This window comes from Saimiri boliviensis, chromosome 4, assembly GCF_048565385.1.
Source record: "Saimiri boliviensis isolate mSaiBol1 chromosome 4, mSaiBol1.pri, whole genome shotgun sequence".
Lineage (NCBI taxonomy): Eukaryota > Metazoa > Chordata > Mammalia > Primates > Cebidae > Saimiri > Saimiri boliviensis.
The window spans coordinates 153,149,821-153,163,630 of NC_133452.1; the positions used below are offsets into that span (position 1 = coordinate 153,149,821).

Sequence of the window (13,810 nt, forward strand, 5' to 3'; positions counted from 1 at the left end):
GTTTGTTTGTTTGTTTGTTTGTTTGTTTGTTTGAGACGGAGTTTCGCTCTTGTTAACCCAGGCTGGAGTGCAATGGCGCGATCTCGGCTCACCGCAACCTCCGCCTCCTGGGTTCAGGCAATTCTCCTGCCCCAGCCTCCTGAGTAGCTGGGATTACAGGCACGCGCCACCACGCCCAGCTAATTTTTTGTATTTTTAGTAGAGACGGGGTTTCACCATGTTGACCAGGCTGGTCTCGATCTCTTGACCTCGTGATCCACCCGCCTCGGCCTCCCAAAGTGCTGGGATTACAGGCTTGAGCCACCGCGCCCGGCCAGCTTCAGCATAATTTAGTACAACTTGCATGATTCAAATACACACTTCTATCCTGAAAATATCCTTTTCTATAATAATTTTGTATTTTTATTTTGTTTGTTTTTGAGGCAGGGTTTCTTTCATTCCTGCCACCCAGGCTGGAGTGCAGTGGTGCCATCTCGGCTCCACTGCAACCTTCGCCTCCCTGGCTCAAGCGATTCTCCTGCCTTGGCCTCCCAAGTAGCTGGGACCACAGGCATGTGCATCACCATGCCCAGCTAATTTTTGTATTTTTTTGTAGAGACAGGTTTTCACCATGTGGCCTAGGCTAGTCTCCAACTCCTGCATTCAAGCGATCCACCCACCTTGACCTCCCAAAATGATGGGATTGCATATGAGAGCCACCAAGCCCAGCCCTGGAATTTTAAATTATGTTGAATATTTTCTCCTAAGATCCCAAACTGAGTACAGTAGACGTTAATATTTAAAACCGATATTTGTAATTGATTTCAATATGTATTGCATCATACTAAAAGTATCTGCTGTTATCTTACTGTATATTGATATCAGAAAAGATTACCTGATCTCTTGTTTGAAAAAAGAAAACATATAGAATAAACATACATTTCTTTTTTGAGACAGTCTTGCTTTGCCACCCAAGCTGGAGTGCAATGGTGTGATCTTGGCTCACTGCAACCTCTGCCTCCCTAGCTCAAGGGATCTTCCAGCCTCAGCCCCTCCAAGTAGCTAGGACCACAGGTGCTTGCCCATGCCTGGCTAATGTTTGCATTTTTGGTAGAGATGGGGTTTTGCCATGTTGGTCAGGCTGGTCTCAAACTTCTGAGCTCAGGTGATCCACCCACCTGGGCCTCCCAAAGTGCTAGGCTTACAGGCATGAGCCACTCTGCCTGGTCAAAAGTTTTTCAGAGTTTGTATGAGATTCATCCAAAGAGCCATTCTTACTTTTTTTTTGCTTTAATTTGTTAATTATTTTTCTTTTTTGAGACAGAGTCTCACTCTGACCATGAGGCTGGAGTACAGTGTCGCAATCTCGGCTCACTGCAACCTCCACCTCCCAGGTTCAAGCAATTCTTTTGCCTCAGCCTCCTGAGTAGCTGGGATTACAGGTGCCCCCCATCATGCCCAGCTAATCTTTGTATTTTTAGTAGAGACGGGGTTTCACCACATTGGCCAGGCTGGTCTCCAACTCCTGACCTCAAGTGATCCACCCGCCTTGGCCTCTCAAAGTGTTGGGATTACAGGCATGAGCCAATTTTAATTTAATTTTTTTTAATGTGTTCAGAGTAAATAACTCCTCTTTCTCCTATTCTTTCCCACTTTTTTTTTTTCTTTTTTACTGAGGCTTTCCTGGGTTTATTTGGGCACACGCGGGCGAGGGCCCAGCACCTAGAAGAAGGTGTTGGGCCTCTTGGTGGTGACGGGTAGCTTTTGGAGGCGGTTGCGCAGCGGGAACTTGATCTTGGAGTTGTGGAACTGCTTGATGGCAGGTCGGCGGCACTCACTGGCTGCGATCTCCTCCACTTTCATGATCTGGGGGGAGTGGGCCCAGGCGCCCATGTCTCAGTAGCACTGGGTGACAGCGCCCGGTATTCCCGGTACATGTTGGTGCCACTCCTGGAGTCATAGCGCAGCCAGATGCCGAAGTTCCTCACCCGCAGGGAGTACTTCTCAAACACCTGCCCCTAGCAGACCTCTTCATCTTGTTTAACTGAGATACCAAGTACCAGAAGGGGGACTTGGCGACCACGTGATCAGGCGCAAAGATTCGCAGGCGGTAGAGGGGCGGTGTGTGGCATTTGCGGGTGGCCAGGCAGCGACCCACCACCTTGTACCGTGGTAGTGTGCCTGAGGCCTTCGTGGCGTTCTCTCCGCACTCCCTGCCACTTTTTTTTTTTTGAGATGGAGTTTCGCTCTTGTTACCCAGGCTGGAGTGCAATGGCGCGATCTCGGCTCACCGCAACCTCCGCCTCCTGGGTTCAGGCAATTCTCCTGCCTCAGCCTCCTGAGTAGCTCAGATTACAGGCACGTGCCACCATGCCCAGCTAATTTTTTGTATTTTTTTTTTTTTTTTTTTTTTGAGACGGAGTTTCGCTCTTGTTACCCAGGCTGGAGTGCAATGGCGCGATCTCGGCTCACAGCAACCTCTGTCTCCTGGGTTCAGGCAATTCTCCTGCCTCAGCCTCCTGAGTAGCTGAGATTACAGGCATGCGCCACCACGCCCAGCTAATTTTTTGTATTTTTAGTAGAGACGGGGTTTCACCATGTTGACCAGGATGGTCTCGATCTCTCGACCTCGTGATCCACCCGCCTCGGCCTCCCAAAGTGCTGGGATTATAGGCTTGAGCCATCGCGCCCGGCTCCCTGCCACTTTTTATGGTCCTAATTCCAGTCATCGTAGACTACCACCAAAACGTTCACTGGCTCCAGTTTAAGGTGATATTGACCTAGAAGTTTGTGGTGCGTTGTTAATTGTTAGACTTTTGAGGCCTAACAATTTTCCAGGGTCCAAAGGCCATCAGTTGTAATAGTAGAATTTCAGCTATGTTGACGAATGGAGCCATTGTTAAAAACCAATTCCCTTTAACTCAGGTTACAGAAGGAACTTCTTGTATGTAAGGCAAGTTCTGAATATAGATTTTGATTACTTTTCAGCTTGTGTTAAATTTTCAAAACCTAACACAGCGAAAAAGTCATCTACCAAAGAGTGATCCGCCAAGCCCTTGAATTCTAAACCATAGATTGATAATATCCTTAGACCTCGGTGGCCCCACCTCCCCATTGCACCCCCATTGCGTCTGTTAATTAGTAGGGGTAAAGAGGAAGCCAGAGGGAAGCAAGGAGAACTGGGGGCCTTACAATAGAATCTGTCAGAAGGCTAAGCTCCTCTTCGTAAGAAAACCCCTAGCCATAAGGATTACTGGTGCTTGTAATTCTACAATTAAAGATTCATTCTTCTCTTTTTTTTTTTTTTTTTTTTTGAGACGGAGTTTCACTCTTGTTACCCAGGCTGGAGTGCAATGGCGCAATCTCGGCTCACCGCAACCTCCACCTCCTGGGTTCTGGCAATTCTCCTGCCTCAGCCTCCTGAGTAGCTGGGATTATAGGCACGCACCACCATGCCCAGCTAATTTTTTTTTTTTTGTTTTGTATTTTTAGTGGAGACGGGGTTTCACCATGTTGACCAGGATGGTCTCGATCTCTTGACCTCGTGATCCACTCGCCTCGGCCTCCCAAAGTGCTGGGATTACAGGCTTGAGCCACCGCACCTGGCCATTCTTCTCTTAATAAAATGAAAATACCCTGGGGAAAGCTAACATCTTACTCCATAACCTAATAGTGTATCTCAACACCTACAACAGCAATACTTACAGTTTTTGACAAAACTCACGATTCCTGGATGGCAACACAGAAATCACTAAATTTTTTTTTTTTTTTTTTTTTTTTGAGATGGAATCTCTCTCTGTCACTCAGGCTGGAGTGGAGTGACAGGATCTCGGCTCACTGCAACCTCTGCACCCCAGGTTCAGGCGAGTCTCCAGTCTCAGCCTCCCAAATAGCTGGGATTACAGGGGTGCGCCATCACGTCAGCTAATTTTTTTTATTTTTAGTAGAGACACGGTTTCACCATGTTGGCCAGGCTGGTCTCGAACTCCTGACCTCAAATGATCCACCCACCTTGGCCTCCCAAAGTGCTGGGATTACAGGCGTGAGCCACCGTGCCCAGCCCAGAAATCACTGCATTTCTAACTCAAATTCTCATTTGATCCTTATGCATAGTAAGTGGGAAGACTTCTGGCTTAGAGCTAGAGAGAAAGAGGAAGCAAGAGTAGAAGATGAATCCTGGGCAACATAGCAAGACCTCATCTCTGCAAAAAATGAAAATGAATAAAAATTAGCTAGGCATAGTGGTGTGCAACCTGTGGTCTCTGCTACTTGGGAAGCTGAACTGAGAGGATCACAGAATGCGGGAAAGTCAATAAAGTATGGCATATTTGACAATTTAAGCCACTCCCGAAAGGCACAGAGAAGGCCAAAAAGGGAAATCAACAAGAAAAAAGGAAAGAGTGCACAAATTTTATGAACCTGCCATGGACTTCTAAAATGTTGTTCTGCATTAAATAGGTCTCTACCACCTCATCAAGGAAAAAGTTTTGTTGTTGCTCTTATTTCCTTTCCTTATTTCCTTTTTATTTAAAAATAAGATCTCTTTCCATATTTAATATACAGAATTTTGCTTAGGAAACATGGGTTTTGTGGAAAGTTAGGAAGGCATTTTTTTTTTACAAATAAATGCTGTGTATTAATGAACCCTACATCTTTTCCCACATTTATTTATTCAAAGATGTCTACAAAGATAGTATTTTTGCAGGTTCTTTTTTTTTCTACATAACACCTCACTTTAAAAAGGCAAAATATTATTCACACAAATATCTTTTACTCATTCTACCCAATAATAGAAGCATTATAGACTCCAAAGACTATCATGATTAACCTTCCTCGAATAAAACTTTAGGGATCTGCTTTGAACCCACAAAAGAAATTAAATGCACAGTTAAGACTGATTTTCATCATCAAGTTGCAACAGGGAATTGTCTTTAAAGCCATCTCCTGCTGCCTTCATTAGAGTCTTGATCTCTTGCTGCAAATTTATATTCCTTGGTGGGTTTAAGGCAGATATTGGATATCCTTTTAATCTATATTTATTAGGCGAGCTATTGATGAGTCTCATTCTGCCACAAATTCATGAACAATGTTCCCGTGGCCACTCTAGTGGGAGTCTTAAGTGAATACAACATCTTCCAGATAAGTGACCATTTTTCACAGGGTAAATGGTATATTAAAAAAACAAAAAGTGCAAGTTAAAAACATGTATCAGCCTCTGCTTTAAGATACACTTTGGCTGGGGGTAGTGGCTCATGTTTATAATTCCAGCACTTTGGGAGGCCAAGGCAGGCAGTCCACTTGAGGTCAGGAGTTCAAGATCAGCCTGGCCAATGGAGAAACCCCATCTCTATTTAAAAAAAAAAAAAAATACAAAATTAGCCAGGCATGGTGGCACATGCCTGTAATCCCAGCTACTCAGGAGGCTGAGGCAGGAGAATCACTTGAACCCAGGAGATGGAGGTTGCAGTGAGCTGAGATCAAGCCATTGCACTCCAGCCCGGGGGGACAGTGCGAGACTCTGTATCAAAAAAAAAAAAAAAAAAAAAAAAGAAAAGAAAAGAAAAAAAAAGAGAGAGAGGATTTCGGCCCTCTTCCCCACCCACCACCATCTACTTTTCCAGATAGCCCCTCCCAATTCAGAACCTTCCGTATCTAACAAAGCTCCGGATTGGAAGAAACTTGTACCTAGAGAGAAAGAGGAACAGTTTGCCTGACTGCTCTCAGATCCATTCACTGCACCCCTGCATCACAGAGGAATTCGCCTGAGCAAACTTTATTTCTCAGGCTGCCTTACTCGCTGGAATCCAACTATGGTCAGTCAGCGGGAGGCCCTGAAAGGAGATAAGGGAGGAAGGATACAGGAAGAAGGAAGAAGTCAGAGTAGTTCTTCCCTTCCTCTCTGTTTTAGGCAGCATCTTTGACTGTGCCTGTGTTGCCCCCGTGGTTACATGTCCTGCTGGAAGGCCTCCCATTGGTGAAACCTAGCTGGGAGCCAGTTGAGGAAGGAGCTAGGCCATGCCGTTTGCAGGCCAACCCCTTGTGCATGATCCAGACAAAATCAGGGGCAGTGTGAGGACTGGATCTGAGAACAAACAGCCAAAAAACCAGCACAAATAACAGATCTGAGAAGAGTCATTGGAGGCCAAGCACGGTGGCTCATGCCTGTAATCCCAGCACTTTGGGAGGCTGAGGCTGGTGGATCACCTGAGGTCAGGAGTTCGAGACCAGGTCTGGCCAATGTGGTGAAACCCCATCTCTACTACAAATACAAAAAATTAGCAGGTGTAATGGCAGGTGCCTGTAATTCCAGCTACTTGGGAGGCTGAGGCAGGAGAAACACTTGAACCTGGGAGGCAGAGGTTGCAGTGGGCCAAGATCGCACCACTGCCCTCCAGCCTGAGCAACAAAAGTGAAACTTGGTCTCAAAGAAAAAAAGAAAACAAAACAAAAACAAGAGTCACTGGGTCTTCTCTAGCTTGGCAGGATGAAGAATGACAGCTAACTCTAAAGCATCCATTGCATTCTGTATTTATGGAGCATTCGCCTGGTGTTAGGAATTGCACTAGGTGCTAAGAATGCAAAGATTAAGGGCAGGGTGCCGGGCGCGGTGGCTCAAGCCTGTAATCCCAGCACTTTGGGAGGCCGAGGCGGGTGGATCACGAGGTCAAGAGATCGAGACCATCCCGGTCAACATAGTGAAACCCCGTCTCTACTAAAAAATACAAAAAATTAGCTGGGCATGGTGGGACGTGCCTGTAATCCCAGCTACTCAGGAGGCTGAGGCAGGAGAATTGCCTGAACCCAGGAGGCGGAGGTTGCGATGAGCCGAGATCGCGCCATTGCACTCCAGCCTGGGTAACAAGAGCAAAACTCTGTCTCAAAAAAAAAAAAAAAAAAAAAAAAAGGGCAGGGTGAGTTGGCTCACGCCTATAATCCCAGCACCTTGGGAGGCTGAAGTGGAAGGATTGCTTGAGCCCAGGAGTTTGAGACCAGCCTAGGCAAAGTAGTGAGACGCCCCCTCAACATCTCTGAAAAAATAAAAATTAAAAAAGTAAGTATGCAAAGATCAATAGCATATTGTCCCAGCTTTCACACACTTGGGTTTGAATCCTAGCTCTATCCCTTCCTTCTAGTTGGCTTTGGGTAACTTTGACTACATCAAGCCTTCTTTTCCTCCATTATGAAATGGGGAAAACAATAGTATCTACTTGTAGTAGACATCCAATGAGCATTTGCTGGAAAACAATGTGTCTATTAATTCAGACTCTTTTTTTTTTTTTTTGAGACGGAGTTTCGGTCGTTACCCAGGCTGGAGTGCAATGGCGCGATCTCGGCTCACCGCAACCTCCGCCTCCTGTGTTCAAGCAATTCTCCTGCCTCAGCCTCCTGAGTAGCTGGGATTACAGGCACGCGCCACCATGCCCAGCTAATTTTTGTATTTTTAGTAGAGACGGGGTTTCACCATGTTGACCAGGATGGTCTCGATCTCTTGACCTCGTGATCCACCCATCTCAGCCTCCCAAAGTGCTGGGATTACAGGCGTGAGCCACCGCACCCAGCGCTCTTTTTTTTTGAGACGAAGTTTTGCTCTTGTTGCCCAGGGTGGCGTGCAATGTGCAATCTCGGCTCACAGCAACCTCCACCTCCTGGGTTCAAGTGATTCTCCTGCCTTAGCCTCCCAAGTAGCATGGATTACAGGCATGTGCCATCACACCCAGCTAATTTTGCATTTTTTTAGTAGAGACAGGGTTTCTCTATGTTGGTCTCGAACTCAGGTGATCCACCCACCTTGGCCTCTCAAAAAGTGCTGGGGTTACAGGTGTGAGCTACTGCCCCCTCCAAGTCAGACTCTCAATAAATAAAATGAAGTTACATTTATTGATCACCTCCTCTGTGCCAGGCATTGTTTTCATTTCTACAAGAACTGTCAGGGTGGCCGGGCGCGGTGGCTCAAGCCTGTAATCCCAGCACTTTGGGAGGCTGAGGCGGGTGGATCACGAGGTTGAGAGATCGAGACAATCCTGGTCAACATGGTGAAACCCCGTCTCTACTAAAAATACAAAAAATTAGCTGTGCATGGTGGCACATGCCTGTAATCCCAGCTACTCAGGAGGCTGAGGCAGGAGAATTGCCTGAACCCAGGAGGCGGAGGTTACGGTGAGCCGAGATCGCACCATTGCACTCCAGCCTGGGTAACAAGGGCGAAACTCCGTCTCAAAAAAAAAAAAAAAAAAGAACTGTCAGGGTGGGGGAAACAAGCAGTTATATCTAATACAACGTGGTAAGAGCTATACTAGTGGCACCTGCAAATTGTGATGGAACGCAGTAGGGAGTCATTAGCTTTTTCTAGGGGACCCCATAGAGACTTCACAGAAAGGACAGGGAAGATTTCACAACAATAATAATAATAACAGCAGTAGCTAACACCCATAGAGAGCTCATTCAGCACTAGGCCCTGAGCCACAAAACAGGCCTTCAGTCAACAAACACTCCCTGGGACTTCCTCCTCGAGGTCTTAGCTCCCTGGGAGGGATGTAGTCCCATCGTCCCATTTTGTAGAGAAAGAAACTAACCTTTAGAGTTGCTGAATAATGTGCCCAAGGTCACCCAGCTAGGAATGATCAGGGTCAGCATCCAAACCTGAATGTGCCTGATTCCAAAGCCCACACGCGGAGGAACGGTGCCTACCTGCCTTTATGAATGTATGGCTTTATTAAGAGCCGACCAGCACACAGCCGCTACATACATGACAAATTTGTGCGCTAACATACAACAGACTGTAGCCTCCTTGGGGGAATTGTGCAGAACAGAGCCTGATACTGAAGGCGCTTAAGTCTTTGGGAAGTCCAGTGTGTTTGATTTGAGCTGTACAGCCCCAGCTCAGAGGAGCTGAGGACAAAGGGCTCCATCCTGGGATTGAGGGAGGTGAATAAAGTGCTCTCTAGAAATCAACTGCATGGCCTTGAGAGATGAGTTAACCCTTTCAAGACACCAGGCTAATATTTGGTTTAATTATCTCTTCCAAGATACTAAACGACACTCCAATGGTCTCCGAGTAAATTTATCTCTCAAACGGGAGCCATTTACTAACCTACTTCAGGCATCAACCCTTCTGTCTTAGGCAGCTTCTCTTTAAAAGGCCATTGTAGGGACGTTTTCTACTTTTCTGCTTAAAAGAGAGTGGAGAGAAGTCCTTAAAACTTCCCTAGATTACTTTTAATTAAAAAGACACTAATCCTTATTTTTTCCCATTTCTCCAACCTTCTGTGCTGCAGAGGGAGATGAGATATTTAGCAAATAAAAGTAGACCTTTTCTTGGAATTTCAGAGCTGTTCAATTATAAACGCCGCTGCCTGAGAAGTTGAAAATCAATTCAACTGCAATCTTCTTTAAAGCTTTTTAAAGGCAACTGCTAACCTGTCTAGATGTTTAACTTTCAGGTTTCAAAACCTGTCAGTTAAAACTTGCTTACTGTTACTCCTTTTCTCGGAAGCTGCAAGCCAGAAGAGAAATTATGTAGCAAATTGGAAACAAGGGACTCAGACTTGATAGCAACACAAAAGGCTCGCTGACCGGCTGGAGTGCAAGACACTACAATTCTTGCTCTGAAAATGAATAAGGATTAGAGGGCTCATCTACTGGCGGCCTCTAATGAGGTTGCGCCTTCTCAGTTCTGAAACAAGCAGTCAATTGATCCCTTCACAAGAACACCTGGTCTATTCTGAGAAAAAAAAATTAGTCAAACCTGTTATTGGCTGAGTTTACCAGTCAATTCTGTTAAATTGTGGCATTGGTAGCAATAGGGAGACATAGCTCATTAAAAATATCATTCGGGGAAATCCTAAGGCAAGGGGACTGTAATTACTGAACTAATTCTATTGGCCTGGAAGAGTTAATCCAACTCCTAAAGGAAAGCAATTTACTTTCTGCTCCCCACACCCCCAGGATGGACAAAGGCTTTTAAGGAGTTTAATACAATGAGGCTGGTTGGGTTTGTTTGTTTGTTTACCAGCCCTCCCCTCCACTCCTCAGCTCAACTCCCACCACAGTTGACAAGCCCCAGATGAAGATGGAGTATACCAGGAGGGTCACCTGGTATGACTCGCATGGGCCCCTCTCAGCCAGGCTGGGAAATGCTGAACAAATCCATGCATGCCAGGCAAGGGCACAAGGTCAAATCCTCTGACTTTGTGTGTCTGGATTCTGAACACCTACCCAAATTCTTTTCTTTTTTTTTTTTTTGAGACGGAGTTTCGCTCTTGTTACCCAGGCTGGAGTGCAATGGCACGATCTCGGCTCACCGCAACCTCCGTCTCCCGGGTTCAGGCAATTCTCCTGCCTCAGCCTCCTGAGTAGCTGGGATTACAGGCACGCGCCACCATGCCCAGCTAATTTTTTTTGTATTTTTAGTAGAGACGGGGTTTCACCAGTTGACCAGGATGGTCTTGATCTCTTGACCTCGTGATCCACCCGCCTCGGCCTCCCAAAGTGCTGGGATTACAGGCTTGAGCCACCGCGCCCGGCCACACCTACCCAAATTCTAAGCAGCACAGCCAGATAAATCCATCAGTGAGAGTGGTTAAAGGATACCTGATTTATATACAACCTTGGCGGTGTATCACTGGGCCCAAAGTGCCAGTTGTAAACAGTTCTGGACAGGCTCCCGTCCTGCTTCAGCAGAGAACAGACACCATCCTCCAGGACCACAAATGTCCTTACTGCAAATGAAAAGAGGGAGGGGGTCACGTTTCAGGAGAGCAGTGTTAAAGGAACAGCAGATGACCTTCCAGATACAAGTGTGTGTGCTTTTTTTTTTTGAGACGGAGTCTTGCTTGGTCACCCAGTTTGGAGTGTACTGGTGCAATCTCGGCTCACTGCAACCTCCGCCTCCTGGGTTCAAGCAATTCTCCTGCCTCAGCCTCCTGAGTAGCTGGGATTACAGGCACACATCACCATGCCCGGCTATTTTTTTTTTTTTTCTCCTTCAGGCTCCCCAGTGAACCTGGCTAACTTTTGTATTTTTAGTAGAGATGGAGTTTTACCATGTTGGTCAGGCTGGTCTTGAACTCCTAACTTTGTGATCTGCACCTCCCAACCTCCTAAACTGCTGGAATTACAGGCATGAGCCACTGGTTTGTGTGCTTTTTAATAATTAAGTATGAAAAGCGTCTGCTGGGTGTGGTGGCTGACGTCTGTAATCCTAGCACTTTGGGAGGCCAAGGTGGGCGGATCACCTGAGGTCAGAAGTTTGAGACCAGCCTGGTGAAACCCCATCTTTTTTTTTTTTTTTTTTTTTTTTTTTTTTTGAGACGGAGTTTCGCTCTCGTTACCCAGGCTGGAGTGCAATGGCGCGATCTCGGCTCACCGCAACCTCCGCCTCCTGGGCTCAGGCAATTCTCCTGCCTCAGCCTCCTAAGTAGCTGGGATTACAGGCACGCACCACCATGCCCAGCTAACTTTTTGTATTTTTAGTAGAGACGGGGTTTCACCTTGTTGACCAGGATGGTCTCGATCTCTCGACCTCGTGATCCACCCGCCTCGGCCTCCCAAAGTGCTGGGATTACAGGCTTGAGCCACCGCGCCCGGCCGAAACCCCATCTTAAAAAAAAAAATTGTCAAACATAGATCAACATAGCTATTATATAATCACTCCCCTATGCACCTGTCACAAAGCTGCAACAATTAGTAACGTATGGCCCATCTAATTTCAACTGGACCCTCACCCACTCACCCCACGACAACATCTTGAAGCAATTCCCAGACTTTTTATCATTGCATCAATAAATATTTGTGTGGATTTCTAAAAAATCAGATTGCTCTCTTTTTTTCGAGACAGAGTCTCGCTCTGTCACCAGGCTGGAGTGCAGTGACACATTCTCGGCTCGCTGCAACCTCAGCCTCCTGGGTTCAAGCAATTCTCCTACCTCAGCCTCCCAAGTAGCTGAGACTACAGGCGCGTGCCACCACGCCCAGCTAATTTTTGTATTTTTTAATAGAGACACGGTTTCACCATGTTGGCCAGGATGGTCTTGATCTCTTGATCTCATGATCTGCCCACCTTGGCTTCCCAAAGTGCTGGGATTACAAGTATGAGCAACCGTGCCCAGCCCTCTCTCCTTTTTTTAAAACAAAACCCAAAACAATTACTACCCCAAGAAAGAGAAAGGGAGGGAGGGAAGGAGGGAGGGAGGAAGGAAGGAAAGACGGAAGGAAGGAAGGAAGGAAAAGAAACAAACAGGCCAGGCTCAGTGGCTCATGCCTGTAATCCCAGCACTTTGGGAGGCTTAGGTAGGAGGAACACTTGAGGCCAGGAGTTTCAGAGACGCCTGGGCAACATAGCGAGACCCCATCTCTACAAAAAATAGAATATTGGCTGGGTTCAGGGTCACATGCCTGTAGTCCCAGCTACTCAGGAGACTGGAGTAGGAAGATCGCTTAAGTCGAGGAGGTTGAGGCTGCCATGAGCCATGATCTTGCCCCTGCACTCCTGCCTGAGTGACAGAGTTAAATCTTGTCTCTAGGAGAAAGAGGAACAGCAACAGCAAACCCTTTTGACACATTCTACAACCTGAATGAACACTAAAGACACTGCTGAATGAAATAAGCCAGACATAAAAGGACAAATACTGTTTGCTTCCACTCATATGAGGTATCTGGAATAGCAAATTCATAAAAACAGAAAATGGAATGGTGGTTGCCAGGGGCTGGGGAGAGGAGGGAATGGGCAGTTAGTATTTAGTGGACACAGAGTTTCAATTTTGGAAAATGAAAACCATTCTGTTGCTAGATGGATGTGATGGTCACATAATAATGTGAATGGACTTAATGTCACTGAGCTGTACACTTAAAAATAGTTAAGATAGGCCGGGCGCGGTGGCTCAAGCCTGTAATCCCAGCACTTTGGGAGGCCGAGGCGGGTGGATCCCGAGGTCGAGAGATCGAGACCAACCTGGTCAACATGGTGAAACCCCGTCTCTACTAAAAATACAAAAAATTAGCTGGGCATGGTGGCGCATGCCTATAATCCCAGCTACTCAGGAGGCTGAGGCAGGAGAATTGCCTGAACCCAGGAGGCGGAGGTTGCGGTGAGCCGAGATCGCGCCATTGCACTCCAGCCTGGGTAACAAGAGCGAAACTCCGTCTCAAAAAAAAAAAAAAAATAGTTAAGATAGTGGCCAGTTGCGATGGCTCACACCTATAATCCCAGTACTTTGGGAGGCAGAACAGGTGGATCACTTGAGGTCAGGAGTTCAAGACCAACCTAGCCAACATGGTGAAACCCTGTCTCTACTAAAAATACAAAAAGTAGGCAAGGAGGGGTGGCTCACGCCTGTAATCCCAGCACTTTGGGAGGCCGAGGTGGGCAGATCACAAGGTCAAGAGATGGAGACCATCCTAGCCAACATGGTGAAACCCCGTCTCTACTAAAAATGCAGAAATTAGCCAGGCGTGGTGGCATGCGCCTGTAGTCCCAGCTACTTGGGAGGCTGAGGCAGAAGGATCACTTGAACCCGGGAGGTGGAGGTTGCAGTGAGCCAAGACTGTGCCACTGCACTCCAGTCTGGTGACAGAGCAAGATTCCGTCTCAAAAAAAGCGTATATGAATGGCCCAAAATGTGAGTGTGCAAAGATTCATCAACAAACTATGATGAGCAACTCTACATGCTTCCCCACCCCATCAGTGGTCTTAGAACAGGGATAGGAGGAATGAGGAAATATCCACACACAAAAACAATTTGTTTCTGTTTCTGATTTTTTTTAATTTAATTTAATTTATTTATTTTATTTTATTTTTTTAATGGAGTTTCACCATATTGGTCAGGCTGGTCTC

The 13,810-nt window shown here is 46.5% G+C and overlaps 1 pseudogene; it reads right to left on the bottom strand.

Annotated features, from left to right (window-relative positions):
• Window positions 1-1,701: 1,701 nt before the first annotated feature.
• On the bottom strand, window positions 1,702-11,723 carry LOC101038951 (large ribosomal subunit protein eL20 pseudogene; annotated as a pseudogene).
• Window positions 11,724-13,810: the final 2,087 nt, after the last annotated feature.